This window comes from Pseudonaja textilis, chromosome 1 (assembly GCF_049901715.1).
Source record: "Pseudonaja textilis isolate UNSWEBS1 chromosome 1, rPseTex1.2, whole genome shotgun sequence".
NCBI classification, from domain to species: domain Eukaryota; kingdom Metazoa; phylum Chordata; class Lepidosauria; order Squamata; family Elapidae; genus Pseudonaja; species Pseudonaja textilis.
In genome coordinates, this window is record NC_141990.1 from 272824720 (window position 1) to 272842755 (window position 18036).

The window sequence follows — 18036 nt, forward strand, 5'->3', positions numbered from 1 at the left end:
CCCTTGGTGTGCACTGGGGAACCAGCTGCTTAAAAGGGAGTGAAAGGGGAGCTCCACAGGCCTAAGGAAAAGTTCTGTCACAAAATGCTGGATTTGGTAGATTAAGTGGTGCTTTTTTACATGCTTTATTTGTGAAAATATATAGTTACAAACAAATAAATGTATATCCTTAATCTGAGAAAAAGAAGAGTAGCCATGTGAGTCATGAAGAGAGTTTAAGAGCTACTATACATCCCTCCTTAACAATGGAAACAACTCACTAATCCAGTATTCTCACTTGCTGGTATCCATATTAGAGAAACTGTACAGAACTGGCTTTGCATATTATGAGAGAAGACCCTGTTATGACTGACATTAAATAAATGCAAACTTCCAAAAAATTTTCTTACGCATATAGATCTTAGAATTATCAAAGGAGACATTTATTCAAATTATATCTTTGAATTATTCTAAATCTTTAAATTAAGCCATAAGCCCATACTCTATATCCCAGCAATTATTACTGTATAGTTGAATTACACTGTTTTATTATTTCTCAACTTTAAAAAGTAGAAAATCAAAATAAGAACATGACTGTTATAAAGCATTCCTAGGAAATTAATTTCTACTTAATAAGATAGACTCTCTAGGGAAAACTTACTTAGTCTAGAGTAATTAAAATGCCATGCATAATTTATTAAATACTGCCTCTGATTTAACCTTAAAACATGCATCACAATTTCATCCAATTTTTAACAAAGGATTAAATCATAAGTAAAATATTCAAGATTTCATTCTTGAATATTTTGCCTATGATATAATCACTTGTCAAAAATTGGATGAAAAAAGAAATACAAAACACCTTATTAAAACTGTAATTAAATTGCTAATTTAAAGGCTAAGAAAATATGAGCTTATCTCACCTAATAATTTTGTAAATAATACTTAGATTTGGGGCATTGTTTATCATGGGTTGTCATGTACAGTTGTTAACTTAAATATGCAAAATAGCCATTTACGGAGTACCAATCTTTCTCATCACCTAAGGTCATATCAAGAATAACTTGTTAAATTTTGACAGCTTGTACCTTCATGTGAGAGTAAACGAATAACAAATGCTGAAATGGGAGCATGTGAAAATAACATCTCTCCTCAAACTCTTCCACTTTTTCAAAGGGAATTAATATTTGCACAAGTGCTGACAATTACTGGGAACTGATTTCTACTTTTCCCTGTAGTGTTATTATAACACAGTACTCCTGATCTCAGATACTGGTCAGTTTTATCACAGGCAGAATGAGGAAACAACCTGCTGCAGCAGATTTGTGTGTCATAAAAAGACATCATAATATTGCTGAATTAGATCCAAATTCATTCATAGAATCAATGTAACCAGTGGTGGGATTCAGCCAGTTCGCACCAGTTTGGGAGAACCGGTTGTTAACTTTCTGAGCAGTTTGGTGAATTGGTTGTTGGAAGAAATCATTAGGGCAGAGAACCGGTTGTTAAATTATTTGAATCCCACTACTGAATGGAACCTTTGCACTGAAAGTGCAAATTTAAATCCATTAATTCCTGCTACAAACTCCAAGCTTACATTTTTACTTGGAAGGAAAGAGTTGCTTGGGAATTCTGCACCTTAGATCCTTAAAAAGCATACTTAGTCTTGAATATTTGGCACCTTAACTGTGGGTGTGTTTGCATTACATATGACAAGAAAACTGCTGCAGTGATTTTTCTACTTCTGCTCCTCCCCAACAGGTATTTCAGCTCAGACCACAGGTAGTTCCGAACTTAAAACTGTAACGGAACCCCAAATTTCTGTTTCTAGGTAAACGAGACATTTACTGAGTTTTGTCCCATTTTATGACCTTTCTTGCCACAAATAAATCACTGCAGCAACATGGTTGTTAAATGAATCTGGCTTCCCCATTCACTTTGTCTGTCAAAAGGTCACAAAAAGAGATCACATGATCCCAGGACACTGCAACTGTCATAAATATGAGTCAGTTGTCAAGTGTCCAAATTTTGATCATGGGGCCGTGGGAATGCTGCAATGTTGTAAGTGTGAAAAATGGTCATAAGTAAGTTTTTTCAGTGCTGTTGTAACTTTGTATGGTCACTAAATGAACTGTTGTAAATCAAGGACTACCTGTAGAGAAGAGAAGAGAATTCTTTATTGGTGAAGTGCGCTGTTGCCTGATTTTATATCAGATCTAGGAAGAAGGAAAAATCACTAATTAACCTTATTACCTTGATGTGAATTTGTATGCCATGGTTCCAGCAAGCTAACTTTTTTTTAAGAAAAAAACAAATTTGGTTGATGGCTACAGTTTGGTATAGTGGTTAAAGGTTAAAAACATATTTTAAAAAGGCTAAAAATGGGGAGATTGCATTCCATTCTTTCCTTCAGCATGAAAACAGTTGGGTGACTTTGGGCCAGTCACTTTCTCTCTTGCCTAGAAAGGAAGCAGTGGCAAACCACTTATGAAAGTGTGTCAAGAAAACTGCAGGGATTTGTCACTAGGAGTCAATGCTGATTTGAAGACACACATATATTGGCTGATGACTGAAGTTCTAACTCATTCAACAAATTCCTGGACCATTAGTAAGACCAGCAACATATCCCATTTTATAACATACATTCAGCATACAGTGACACATACCATTGTTCAATTTAAATGCTATACTTTAGCGTGAACTTTAAACTCAAGAAGTGCAGGATACGAAAAGGCTTGGAGACTCCTGTGATCCATATGAATAGAGACGGCCTCTATTTAGGGTCCAAGTTATTTATTGCTTAAAGGCAAGTACTTACAAAGAACAAGAAATCTAGTGTGGGTGATAAAATAAACAATTATTAACCTAGTGTAGGTAATGCCAAAAATGACTAAGCACAAAACTGCTAACAACAAAAATTATTTAATAGTTTCTGAGTATAAATTAAACCCAGTTTTGTGCTTATCTTACTCATAGTTACCTGTAATATAATTAATGCTTCCAAAGATTTACCCATAAACATTGTTATTAAGGAGAATAGGGATTACCTTCTGAACGAATGGTTTCCCAAGGCAGAAGAGGCCTCTTGTTAACTTTGTAGTAGAAATTTACAGTGGGGGGTGGGAGGAGGAAAAATCTGATAATTGCACAGAGAATGGGAATTTGGTTTGTGCTTGTTAGGATCTATAATAGACAATTAAATCATTTTCAACCATATCATTTTTCAGTATACATATCCTGACACTTATGCTATGACTGGGGCATATATTTGATATCAACAAGGCAGGAGTTTATCTCAGAATATCTGTTACTGAAAACTATATAGGTGCCTTGACTCACAGTTCTAAGGTTTTCTCCAACCAGATTGTTCCTGTCACTTTAAACATCCTATGATCATAAGACCTGATGATTCTTTTCCCACAGTTTCCTCCACTACAATAATTTCTCTGCCCATCCGTTAAGCAGCCAAAAACTATATTTTCACTTGCTGCATAAGTTGGTTTTGTGTTTTAAGGAATTTTTAAAGACATTCTTCACTTTGGGGTGAAGCAATCAAGCAATTTTATTTGGGCACTCTCAAAATATATTTCATGGGTATTATATAACAAGATTATGAAATATCCTACACTGGCATCCTTGATGATCAAGAATAAATTGCTAGTCTGTCATTGGCTGAGCAATACCAGAACGGATAATAAAGTTGGGCAGAATGCCCTAAATACTGAAAAACTCTTGGAACTCTTAATTTGAGATCATCACAAAACACAAGAAAACTGGGAAGGGCAAATTAGTGTAGGAGGATTTTGATTCTAGCAATGGAATTGCCTTACTGTCTCCCTGGAAACAGATTATAGATAGTCCCCGACTTACAACCACAACTGAGATTGGAAATTCTGTTGCTAAGCAAGGCAGTTGTTATGTCAGTCATATCCAATTTTATAACTTTTTGCCTTGGTTGTTTAGCAAATTACTCCTGTTAAGTGAATCATTCTGTCATTGGGCCAATGAAGCTTCTCCCATTGACTTCGTTTGTCAGAAGCTGGCTGGGAAAGTCACAAATGGTGATCATATGGCCCTGGGATGCGCAACCATCCTAAATACAGTATATGACAAATGCCCAATACCTGAATTTTGAGCACCTGACTGTGAGGAATATAAGTGAGAGGACCAGTTGTATGTCACCTTTTTCAGTACCATTATAACTTTGAACATCACTAAATGAATGTTAGTGTACTACGTGTATCCTAATACGAATACCATCTGTATCCTAATACTTCCCTCATGTTTGATAGTTTATCATAACAATCCTAGTCTTGTAGCTTTTATGGAAGCCCTGTAGCAAAATTAATAGTTAAAATGAACATTTGACATATTTCAAGAATTTCTATTCCCTGAATTTCATTTCAACTTTCAACATTCTTGCTGTTTCTGCCAGTTACAAACTCACCTTATTGTTATATTCATATGTGTACCTGTTTTTCACAACTTCTTCTGAGTGTTATTATTCATGGCTCCTTCCGGAGATGTTGCTCTTACTCATTCCTTGATATGAAGGGCTTTTAATAATCCATGTTCTAATTTCCTGTATTTCATCAGTACTGGTAACTTCCTGTTACCTCTAATTTCCGGGATTTCACCAGTACCTAATATTGATAGTGCCAGTAACTGACAAGCAATATCAATATTAATTAAAACATACCTACATTTCGTTTATCAAAAGTTTTTCTCCATGAAGAATATTAATATTGTTAATTGGCCAGCTCTCTTTAATTAAGGAAAGAGATATAAATAGATAAAGTGTTGAAATACAGAAAGGAAACATAAAAACTGTTTAATATGTATGTTAGACATGTTCAGCTATTTAATATTTTGAGTTACCTTTTTTATTTTCAGCTGCAAAACCAGAGATGGAGATTTTATATACATGTAATAGTTATGCCATGAGAATTTCAAGAACATCTTTTGATTTTCTGCATAAGAAGCTGTGCCACTAAAGTTTCCTAATATATATACTACAACTTTAAAAGCACAACTATAATGACATGGGAAAATACCCGAACAAAGCTGAATACCATACATACCCGCGAAAACTTAAGAATATATATATATGTTCGTAGATTTTCACGGGTACAGGTATGTAGGTCTAGGTGTGTTCGGGTCTTTTCCCATGTAAGATTAAGAGTATCTTGGTGACGTTTCGGTGAGGTCCCACTCGCCATCCTCAGGCTGGTGCTTTCAGCTTCGTGCCAGACAACTCCAGCCCTACACAGAATCCATCACCTCACACGTACAAAACTCCTTCCACTTCATAGAAACAATAAAGAAACAAAACCTACAACTCAGCGACCTACTTGTGAGCTTCGATGTCATATCCCTCTTCACCCAAGTACCCATCAAAGAAGCCTTGACAGTCATCTAAAACAAATACAACCCCCCCAAACACATCCTAGATCTGACCAACCACTGCCTAACCAACACATACTTCATCCACAATGGACAAAGATACAAACAGATAGAAGGAGCACCCATTGGATCACCCTTCTCACCTGTCATCGCTAACCTATACATGGAACACTTTGAAACCAACGCACTAGACATATCCGAACACAAACCCAAACTCTGGCTCAGATATGTAGATGACACTTTCATAATTTGGCCACATGGGAAAGAAAAACTGGACAACTTCCTTACACGTCTTAACAACCTACACCTCAAAATACAATTGCCCATGGAAACAGAAACCAACAACCAACTTCCCTTCCTGGATGTCCTAATTTACAAAAAACCCAATGGTTCCCTAGGACACACCATCTATCAGAACAAAAACACACCAACCGCTACCTAAATGCACAATCCCATCACCAGCCTGCACAGATCAACTCCGTAGCCAAGACCCTCATCTCCAGAACCAAACGCCTAGCTGACAAAGACCACCTGAGAACAGAACTACACACCCTCACTAACGTATTAATTTCCAAAGGATTCCAAAGAAACACTATCATCAATCTAATCCGAAAAGAGATACCTCCAAAAAAACCAAGACACAGAACAAGACAACAGTATCGCACTCCTCCCCTACATCAAAGGCATCACAGACAAAATCAGCAAAATTCTCCACAAACACAATATCAGGACAGCCTTCGGCACTGACCAAAAAATAGCCAACATCCTAAGAAACCCCAAAGACAAGATCCAGCTAGAAAACCAAGGAGTTTATGAAATACCATGCAACAATTGCCCAGCCACATACATTGGACGAACCAACAGGAGAATAAATGCACGCATCGCAGAACACAAAAATGCAGTCAGAAGAGAAGAAAATACTTCCTCCCTCTTCCAGCACCTTAAAGCCACAGGACATGAAATTAATTTTGAAGAAACCAAATTAATATCCAACACTGAACAGTCCAGCAAAAGAATAATCAGAGAAGCCACCGAGATAGAGAAACACCCTCATAACATGAATAGATGGGACGATACCTCCCATCTACCAGACATCTGGAAGCTAGCCCTTACCAACAAACAAGTCCCAGCCACGAAAACCAACACCAGACCCAAAACAACACGGGACACACCGCCAATCCCCCTCATCAGACCCAGACCCAAGCCCATCCTATAAACAAAGGACAACCACCATCCAGAAAATAGACCAAGGCTGCTGCGCCAGCTGTCACACACCCCGACCCCAAACCAAACAAGCTGACACACTCCAAGAACACAGACCCAGTCCCCAAACTCGAAGCCAGACTAAAACACAGAATGCTACATCACAGCCACCCACTCAGGATATCACATCAGAAAACTCAGGAAATTATATCACAAGAACTCAAGAAGTTGCAACACAGCAAATGACCCAGGATATCACAGCACAAGACCAGGGGTACCACAGCAATAAATCTCACAAGGCCATCACATTTCCCAAGCCGTTACTACATAGGAGGCTAATAGAAAAGAGATCAAAACACAAATGACCCAGGAGATTACAACACAGGACCCAGGATACCACAACAAAAGAACTCGCAAGCCCATCTCACAACCCATCACCCAGGCCATTAAAACACGAGAGGCTAATGGGAAAAAAAAGATCACTACAAAAAAAACGACCAGGAGATTACAGCACAAGATCCAGGATATTTCCAGAACAAAACTCACAAGGCCATCACACAGCCCATTATACCAACATCAACTCCATCAACCAATCAAGAGGCAGCAGCACAGCCAATCAGCCCAGCACACCAGCCCCCACCACTAGTATTTATAGAGAGACGTCAGCTCTGATCACACACTGCTTGCACTGGCACGAAGCAAAAGCACCAGCCTGAGGATGGCGATTGGGACCTCACCGAAATGTCGCCAAGATACTCTTAATCTTACATGGGAAAAGACCCGAACACACCTAGACCTACATACATACATACATACATACATACGTACATACGAGCCATTCTGATTCTGCTTGTCTTCTTGGATACTTTGACCTTTTGAGCCCCCCTCAGATTCAGTGGATCACAGATCTTATAATGTATGAGGTTAAGGGAATGCAAACCCAACAAATTGGGAACTGCTGGGAAATTTCACCATATTACAAAACTAATTTGTAGCCCAGTGCAATTTATTTAGAGTTTACCTTAAACAAAACACAACTGAAAACCAATGAAAAAGAATGATTAGGGACAAAATGATTACAGTGTTCCAATACTTGAGGGACTGCCACAAAGAAGAGACCTAGCATATTTTCCAAAGCACCAGAAGGCAAGGCAAGAAGCAATGGATGGAAACTAATCAAGGAGGAAAGTGATCTAGAACTAAGGAGAAATTTCATGACAGTGAGAACAATTAACCAATGGAACAACTTGCCTCCAGAAGTTATGAATGCTCGATTACTGTAGGCTTTTAAGAACACATTGAACAGCCATTTGTCTGAAATGGTATAGATAGGGTCTCCTATTTGAGCAGGGGGTTGGACTAGATAGAAGACTTCCACGGTCTCTTCCAACTCTCTTCATCTGAATTCTGGAATGTTTTGCTACACGGATATATTTATAATACAAAAAAGACACAAATTAGATATTTGTCTTCTTTTCTTTTGTCCCGATGATTTGAAAAATGCTCTTAACATCTGAAAGTGTGCTACTGGATATGCAAGTGCAAGTAAAATTGGAGGGAAATTCTATTTCTAATTATTCCTAAGGCTGTAAAGAGATATTGTATTCAAATAAGAGATCTTGATTTCCAGATGATTAAAAAAAAACTATTCATACTCTCTATAAAAACATCATGCAGGACCATTATGTATCTGAATCTGACAGCTAGTTTTCACAATTATCCACCAGTAGTATGTTCCCAATATCATAATTTTATACATATAGGGCAACCCACCCAGGTCTTTTTTCATTGAGGAAGGGTCTAGTTTTGCAAGATATTTTATATAAATATACATTTCAGAATAGTTCGAACTGAGCAGCATATTCACACAATATGACAATATAGATGACAATATAGCTCTCAATTTTTCATTTTTCAAATATTTACACTATCAGACTTTAGAATTCAGTGCACACATTAGTAAAAGTGTTCATTCATGCTCTAAATAAATTCCTTCCCAAATCAGCTAAGATCAATGTCTGTCCAGTGTACACTACTACATAGGAAACAAGAACTAAATAATTACATGAAGCTACTTGTGTTCAGGACATAAATTCTTTGGGATCTGTTCAATTTTCTCACCTACCAGCACTAAACAGACCATTTTTTTCTTCTGAAAAGAAGTTAATTAGGAAGCCTAATAAAATAAATATATTAAGTGAAGAACTAAGAGAGGGGGAGTTTAGAATAGATACTGAGATTGAAGCATCCTTTCTGAAGGTATGGTAGCAAATAACCTCCCATATTTCAATGAAATCATTATGGAGAAATACATGTTTAAATATTTAGTCCAAGCATAATACTAAAGCTAAAGGCCAAATTCACACTCACAACCACCCACCATTTATTTCTCCGATGTACAAATCAACACGCTCCAAGTGTTTTTTTCTTTTTCAAACGTGGCTACTTAAAGATGCCAAACTTCTCAATAGTACCTAGCCATGCAATTCTGCTAATTGACATCTACACATCTTCCAGTTGCCAAGTTTGAAAAACGCTGCTTTATTTGCACCCTTGTTTGTGATTCCCTCTATATCTAGGTACATCACAATCCGTATCTAAAGTTCCCATCCATGTTTGGGGTTAGGGTGTTTTGCTCAGGAAATTATCCCTAATCTACTTTTGGTTAAAGTAACGCCAGGTTTCCTGGCATTAAAAGCCTTACCTTTTCCCTCCACTCGTTGGAAGTTATAAACTGGGGTGGGGTGGGGGGGGGGAATGCGGCTCCTATTGGCTAATTCAAATGCTTAATCTGGAGAGGAAGTGTGAGAGCACCGTTCTCATGCATCTGGAATGCTCGCAGGTTAGATTTCAACCTTATTCTGTCTTTCTCTATCTCACTCACTAACACAAGCAAGCACAGTGCGGTCCCCAATGAAATTAAGAGCAGAGAGAGAGAGAGAGAGAGAGAGAGAAAAGAAAAAGAGAGACAGAGACAGAGAGAGAGACACGGAGACAGAGACTAAACCACAACAGGAGCAATCAAATTGCCCTGCTTCCCGTAACTCTCTTCATTAGCTGAAGTGACATCGCTTGTATAACATGAGGGGGGAGAACCATCACGCAGAAATTTGGGGCACAAGCCACCCCCCTCAAAGCAGCCAAAGCAAGAGATTCCCAAAGGTAACAGAAGTGCTTTACTACAGGTCAAAGAAACATACAGGTCGAGGTATAGACAGGTGAGGGGATGGGTCTAAGTCCAGAAATCGGCTAAGCTCATCGTGGAGAAAACCAGGATCTTACCTTAGAGACAAGACGAGCTGCTTCTGAGCTGCTGCGCTGGGTCCCTCCTCCCGGGACTGCAGGCTGCTGCTTGTTTTAGGAGGAGGGAAACATCCTTTGCTTCAGGCAAAAATTCTCCAGGATTTCATCTCCTGAGCTGCAGAAACACTCTGGTTCAGCTTTATCTGCGGCTCCCGCATCCCTGAGCATCCTTCTCACTGCAGCTGCTTCCTACCAGCATTCCCTTGTGCCAACCAGCCAGCTGCTGTGTGGGAGGCATTATGAAAATGCCAGACACCCCCTCTCCCAGGCAAGTGGTGAAAAGGGAAAAAGGAAGGGGGGAAAGAATCAAAACACAAAAGTTTCCTTTGGGAAGGATGGGCCAGAGTGATACATCAGGTGTTCTAGGTTATACTGACTAAGCCCATTTCCTGCCTGGGTCATTCAATAGTATCATTCAATTGTCTCCGTGCCCATTTAACAGAAATGAAAACAGGTGGTATATTCAAATAATGGTGCTTGTGTTGCTCCAAGTCACTGATCAGGAAACAGCTAGCCTTCCTTGTAAATGTGCGCTTTGCTTTGCCTAGATTTTACACATAACCATTCTCGTTAAATGTTCTCACTACTTCCCAAAGAAACACTGATTTGATTTTCATGGGCAAAATAGAAGAATAAGCCAGATTCCCTTTAATCAATTTTGTCCAAGTTGGAACATCTTCACATGGTTTGGAGCCTTTTCCCACTACTGAGCTCAAATGCTTTCCACCCATCCTTGAGTAAGCAAAAATAAAAAAATAAAAATGACTTGATTTTGTGCTACCAAATTGTTTTTTTACTCCTAGAAACCTCACACGTTTCCTCCATGACCTTCTGTCCCTAACCTGATTCTTCGGGTCTTCTAACACTGCACTCCTCACCACTGTAATTGAGTCTCTTCATCTCAGTGCTGGTCATCCTCTTTTTTTTCTTTCCACCTTTTCCAGCCTTAGTTTTCCCTCTTGAAACATTTTGTCCCATTGCAGAGTCTTGTCCTGTATCTATTGTCTCTGTTGTAGTTCACATACTCAGCTGGATTTCCCTCCATGGTCCCAGGTGCAAAACCTAATAAATTTCATGCAGTTTGAGGGTACTTTTGGACAGTATGGATTAAGGAGGAAATTTACTAGTATAATTAAAGTCACCCTAAAGCTGGAGATGAAATGGCAAGGGATGCACAATACTTGCAAAAGGGGGAATGGCCATATTAGGTTTATTAACTATAAATTGTCACTGAGAACAAGACTAGATTTCCTTGCATATTTCCTATTATTTATTTTATGTTTTGTATCTATACTGGAGAAAGACTTCCCTGCAACCTCCCTAAGGCACCTTCCTTTGTTGAGGGCTAATACTGTAGAGAAAATAGAGCAAGGGAATGAAAGAATAAATCCTTGCTGATCTTCTCCAGATGATTTAAATTACAGCTTTCATAATCTCCATCAGATCTAATGACAGATTATCTCATATTTTCACAATGTGAACATAGACTTCCATTATTAACTATGGTAACAAAAATATTAAAATATGTGCAAGACAAACTCCACCCTTCATTGCCTGCATCCTGACTTGGAACACAAATACTTAAGTGTTTTCATGATTATACTATATTGCATGTGTTATCACTTGCAGCTCTTTGGCCCCCTTCTGGTGCCTATGATATCAAATGAATGTACAGCATCCATTTATAAACTGCAAAGATTAACATACTTTGCAAAATGCTATTGTGGCAGCCACAAATATTTTTTATGTGGTTCAAGATAAGAATATTTCTTTTGTCATTAAAACATTGCCTTGTACTGTCTTACTGGATAAACAGAACATACATGCATAGGGGTATAAGTGCATATGTATGTAGGGGATAATTTTCTTTGTATGGAAGAGCCATGTCACCTCTACATGACATTTTTCGTTGATTAGCCATGCATTTGTGGAAATCATTTAATGTAAAGGCAATATTGCCAACAGATAAACTTTTATGGCCTCAGAAGCAAAGCACCGTTGGACTGGTTAGTTTTAAGACAACAGGCTACCAGGGAATGTCATGGCTTTAGTCTAAACTAGAAAGTCATATCCAAGGAAAAAAGCTTCGATATTTACGTACCTAGAAACAAAGTCTCACATGGCAATTTCCCCACCTCCTTTTAGGATACATAAAGATTTAAAATAGAGGTTGGAAAATACCACATCCATTCTAAAAACCTACAAGTTTGGAATTCCTTGCCTGAAGCAAAGATTTGGATAATTCATGGAAAAGCCTGTCCTATGATTTTTAGATTGACAGATGACCTTGTGCAAAAATATGTTATCTCTCGTTCCCATGGCTTACAAACCTAAAGTAGAAATGGGGGAGTCACATTTATTACACACTAAAATTAGAGCTAATGTAGTGTTGCAAGCAAAAAAAAAAAATGCATATCTGATTAATGATATGGATGATGAATGAACCAGGACTAGAGGTATGTTCATATGTGGAATATAAGTACAAACATATATGTATGCATTATTTCAAAATAATTGGTTCATCATGTCAAGTCAAACTCAATAAACATGCCAGGAGATAATTATTTCCCATTCATACACAAACATATTTACAACAACAATACCAGTGTCAACTCATAAAACATTTTGTATACATGTTTTATAGTTGACAACAGAAAGAAGAGGGGGGAGTTTCAAAGAGCAGGCAGTAGTGTGGAAACGAAAGTACATTCCATTCATATTTTCTTCAAAGACTGATTAGATGACTGAAGCTTCTGCCCCGCAAAAATCTAATTGGAGAGCGTGATTGATGACTCTTGGCTATGGACATTTTCCGTTGGATGATACACCCAGAGGGCTGGGGGGAAAAGCAGGATCAAGGGTGACAGTGAATTACGTATCTCAGAATTGGCTATGCCAGGTAAATGCTTGATGTAGAATGTTAACTTCAAATAAATCTTTTTTAGTTTGGGGAGCGTGGCTCAAGGCTCATGATTTAATTGGAGTAACTGCCGGAATCCTGACAACCAGTTTCTGTGGGATACTTCCAAATAAGAACTTTGCCATTTCAGAATCCCTCTGAGCCTCCATAATCTCATGATATGAACATTATCTTATTTCTGGTTTAACTTTAATATATTTGAAATCACAATTAAATTAGTATTTGAAACAATGTTAGAGTGTGGAGTTTCTGCCCAGTTTGCTGAAACTCTTGTCACATCCCATCTTCTGCTTCAGGACTTCAATCACCCTAGCATATCTTTCAAATAAATTTGACTGTTATTTCCGTGGCAGAGCTCTGATTTTATTTGTATATACCGGTAGTGAGATAAATGTATACTGCACATAGCAAGAATAAGTATGGCAAACTCCTAAGTAACTCTACTTCTCTATAGAGTGGGAATAAGCCAGGGATCCATAAATTATTCACTTCATCGATCCCTTTGTGAAGTTTCAGATAGTTAATTAACTCCCAAACACTCATCATATGAAAATAATTTAATAACTACCATTTTTTCTAAAATATTATGAATCATCATCATAATAATGATCCCTTGTATTAACCCATCAAATCTTGGAGGTCAATACTGACCTCTTTGGAGAACCCTGGAATATGCTACCATGTTTCTCATATAATAAGGCCGGGTCTTATTTTTTTTTGAGCCCCGAAAAAATGGCTAGGCCGTCTTTTCGGGGGTGACTTAATTCCCCCCCCTTGCATCTTAGGATGGGCCGCGATGGGTTGGATGTTGACCTCGGCATTGGTGGGGCAGTTTGTATCAGGGTCAACGCAGGCAGTACCATATTGGGGTATGCAACAAAAGTACTTCCTAACAGCAAGCCCCACTGCCATTTCCCCCTCATTTCGCATGTTTTAATATAGGCCTTAATTTGGGGGGAGGGGCTTAATTTTATTTCATGCCTATAAAACATGCTGGGACTTCCTATTGGGGGAGGCCGTATTGTTGGAGAAACAGGGTACTAGCTATCCACTTTGTAAGATCAGTGGAAGAGAATATGATCACAGAAGTTTTTAATCTCTTTTCAGGAATTTTGAAGTGGAAATAGTGACAAACGTGGAAGTGTTTTCAGATTTCTTATATTTTCTTGGAAGAAATGCATCAGCAAATATTTGATCCCGAGAAGAAATCAGCTCCAAAAATAAAATAAAATCAAACTGCTGTTTCCACTGCTTTTTGTTTAATTTCCTCATTTCCATTTCTATAAATGCATATTTTCATGTGCCTATAATGATGCTTGATAATTATCAGAATCTGAGGGTAAAGGGTGACAAAGAGAGAAATAACACTGCAGAAAAAGAAATAGAACTGAAGGCAATAAATTAGTGAGGGACAACATAAGCCATTCTCAAGCCTCCTGCTTAATCACCTGTGCATATTTTCTTCAAACACATGAAAGTTAGTACAGATGCCCACCTCAGCTGTCATTTTGACAAAGATGGTTCTTAAAGAATAACCAGAAGAAAAAAAAAGGTTCCTAAAAACTGTAATAACAGAATCAACCTTTCCAAATTTGTCAGTTGTTCATTGCCAGGACTCCTCCTACACATTAGCCCTCGTTGTTTAATTTCTCAGTTAATCACAAATTTATAAAGCATTGCATTTTCTAAATGTTGCCTGGTAATTTTGACCTCGTGGGAAGTTGCTATGGAAAAGAAGTTGATGTCATTAGCACAAAAAGCACTGAATTTACACATACAACAGGAACAGGGCTATTTATACAGAGAGCATTTTACCCTAGCCTCCCTCTTTCAGTGCTGTCATAGAGGAAAGAAGAGTGATTTTCCTCAGTCCTGTCTAAGATAGATTTTGCTAACTTGTCAAGAAAGCTCTGAATTCGTGATGGTGAACCTATGGCCCACAGGTGGCACGTAGAGCCATTTGTGCGGGCATGCGAGCCCCAGTCAAACTTACCTGTGTTGCGCATGCACCTCCCAGCTGATTTTTGGCCCATTTGAGGCCGTTTTTGCCCTCCTGGAGGCTCAAGGGAAGCCTCTGCAGCCTCGGGAAGCTGAAAAACTGGCCTTCCGGAAATACCGGAAGTGCCGAAACAGGCCTATTTTCAACCTCCCAAGGCTCCAGAAGCTTCCCTCGAGCCTCCGGGAGGGCAAAAATGGCCCCAGGCTCCAGAGGCCCTCCAGAGGCTGAAAACGGGCACTTCCGGTATTTCCAGAAGGCCCGTTTTTCAGCCTCACGAAGCTGCAGAGGCTTCCCTTGAGCCTCTGGGAGGGCGAAAATGGCCTCAAATGGGCCAAAAATCAGCTGGGAGGTGCACACATGCAGAGTGCAGGTAAGGGTGCAGGGAGGGGTGTTGCGCGCACATGCGCAGGGGGCACACTGCATTGTGAGTGCTGGCATGCACGAACTTTCGGCACCCCACAACAAAAAGTTTCACCATCACTGCTCTGAATTCATGCAGAGCAAAGGACAGAAGGTTGCGGGGGAGGGGTGTCATTTAGCAGATTATTCAGGCATATTTATCTACTTAAGTCTATGCTTTTCTAATAGTAACCTTGAAAGATTCCAGAACTTTTCCTTAAAGTGTGTAAGGCAGTGTCATATCATCTAGTACTATTGACCATTCACAAATAATTGAACTCCACACACCACTCCATATACCTGTAGTTGTTTATTTATGTCCTTACACATCTTGTCCAGTGAACAAGTATTAGGATGCAAGGGGGAGAAAAAGACATGGGGTTAAATTATGTGCTTGAAGAAAATCAAGATCACAAATTATTTTTTAAATAAAGGAGACCCCCAGTATGGACATTACAGTATCTGAAATTCAAACTTTGGGGATAAATCTAATCCAGTCATTAGGACCTTTACATGTAGTGATATGTTTTCCTCCAGCATTCTTCCTGAGTGGTCGGCTGGCACCAAGATGAAAGTCCTGTCATGAAGACATGTCTTCAATGCCATCTCAATACTGAGCCAAAAAGGTATATGGAAGAATCTGTATAATGCTACCCAACTTCCATTGTTGCTTTTTGAACTTGACACATTGCTTAGAATTATATCCAGTGCTGAAAAGCTAAGAACCGTTTAATTTTGCTATATGTTGTTGATCATATTCCAAGATGGTGTCAGTTTCAAATGGGCAAATGCATTTTGAAAAGTCAGTGAGTAACTATTTGTTTCTTTTAGACATAGACGTTCCTGGGAAAGGTCTAGGTACAACCTGAAATTCTCTCAGTACCTGACAGAACCTAATTTGTATGTCTGCAATCTACTCCCATATTTCATCATACTATGCTGTAAGTAAACAGAGCTTATAATGATTAATTATTAATCATAATGATAATGAGAGTACAGCTTGAATATTAGGCACTTTCCCCTTCCATCCCTTTCCTTATGTTTTTCCCTCTGCTCTTGAGAATGTGAAACTTTACACAGTATTTCGCAAGCTAAAGGACAACTTGAACAATGTTTGCAAAACATTCTACCACTAATGAATTGCCTTTTAAATTTTAAGTTGGTATAGAGATGTGGATCTTCCTGTAGTAGTTTCTGCCTTAAGATCTGAATCTGCCTTCACTCAGTCTATCACAATTTTGTTTAGCATTTGGCCCAGCAGCAGAACATGAATGGAATAGCATTTTTTGTAACCTAGTTTCATTTCATCCATGATCTGGTCTCCGACTTCCTGATATCTATCAATAAAATTTAGCTATAGTTGACCAACACAATCTAATATTAGCAGAGCTTGCAATTTTGTGTGGTGGTTAAGGCAGCAGGCTAGCAATTGGGAGACTGTGACTTCTAGCCCCCCCCTTGGTATAAAGCCAACGGAATGACCTTGAACCAATCACTCCCTCTCAGCCCTAGAAAGATGGCAACCGCAAGCCACTTCTGAAATCTTGCCAAGCCATCTGCAATTAATTATTATAATGATTAATGACTAATCATAATGATAACGATTGAAACTAATTAACTGCAGTTCCAAAATTACTGAAATTTTCAGAACCGGTTTCGTCTAGTGGTTAAGGCATCAGGCTAGAAAGTGGTAAGCTGTAATTCTGACCCCACCTTAGGCACAAAGTCAGCTGAGTGACCTTGGTCTAGTCGCTTTCCCTCAGCTCTAGGAAGGAGACAATGGCAAACTACTTCTGAAAAACTTTGCCAGAAAAACGGCAAGGACTTGTCCACGCAGGCCAAGAATTGGACACAATTCTTCATCTTTTTCTTCAGCGTTTGTCTCGCGCTCGGGCGAGGTCCGCTAATGTCCTTGAGTACTGCTTCCACACCTCTCTGTCTGCCACGTGTGTCGGGTCTGCCTTCGCGATCTCTAGATCGGCCTTGATCGTGTCCATCCAGCGTTGTTTAGGTCTACCACGCGGTCTCGCTCCTCCGACAGTCACCTTCATTACAGATTTGATGATGGATTCTTCCTTGGCGCGCTCACGTGGCGAACCATCGTAGCCGGGACTGCCTCATGACCGTGGGGATGGGCACGACGTTGAACCGTCTACGCACTTCTTCGTTCCTGGCGCGATCGAGTAGGGTGAGGCCTACCGACCATCGGAGCATTCGCATCTCCATTATCTGGAGTCTGCTTTCGACTTCTTTGGTGCGTCGCCAGCACTCTGCGCCGTATATGGCCACGGGCGCACCACAGAGTTATAGATTTTCGCCTTCAGGCGCATCGGCATCTTCTTGTCACAGAGGACGCCCGTGACGGACTTCCATTGCCCCACGCTGCATTGATCCTGGCTGCCACCTCAGTTTGTAGTAGGCCTTCTTCCCCAAGAGTAGTTCCCAGGTACTTGAAGGTGGAGGCGCGCGGTAGCTCCTGCCCGTTCACGTGGATGGAGCCTGTCATTTCATTGTCAGTGGTCAGGTATTCGGACTTCTTTAGGTTCAGCCGGGCCCCGAACTGCTCGAGGCGGTCGTGCCACTGTTGGACTCGGTGCTCTAGTTCAGCCTTGCACAGGTTGGCCAGGAACACATCATCGGCGAGAGCAGCGTCCATGGGGCGGGCGTGTACAGGTCGTGTGTAATTGTGTCCATCACCAGAATGAACAGCAGTGGTGAGAGAGCAGAGCCCTGGTGTACGCCGACGGTAATATTAAACTCCTCTGATATCCCAGCTGCCGCTTTTACACGGCTTTTGTGACATCTGTATAGGAGTTGGACCCATTGTACG

At 39.7% G+C, this 18036-nt stretch overlaps 1 protein-coding gene across 1 annotated transcript in view; it reads right to left on the reverse strand.

Moving 5' to 3' along the window:
• Window positions 1-9912, reverse strand: part of PAK6 (p21 (RAC1) activated kinase 6) — a 72445-nt gene extending 62533 nt beyond the window's left edge. Inside the window, exon 1 of the mRNA XM_087921818.1 lies at window positions 9868-9912. The gene's annotated coding sequence lies outside the window, so the exon portion shown is untranslated. The remainder of the gene's footprint in view (window positions 1-9867) is intronic.
• Window positions 9913-18036: the final 8124 nt, after the last annotated feature.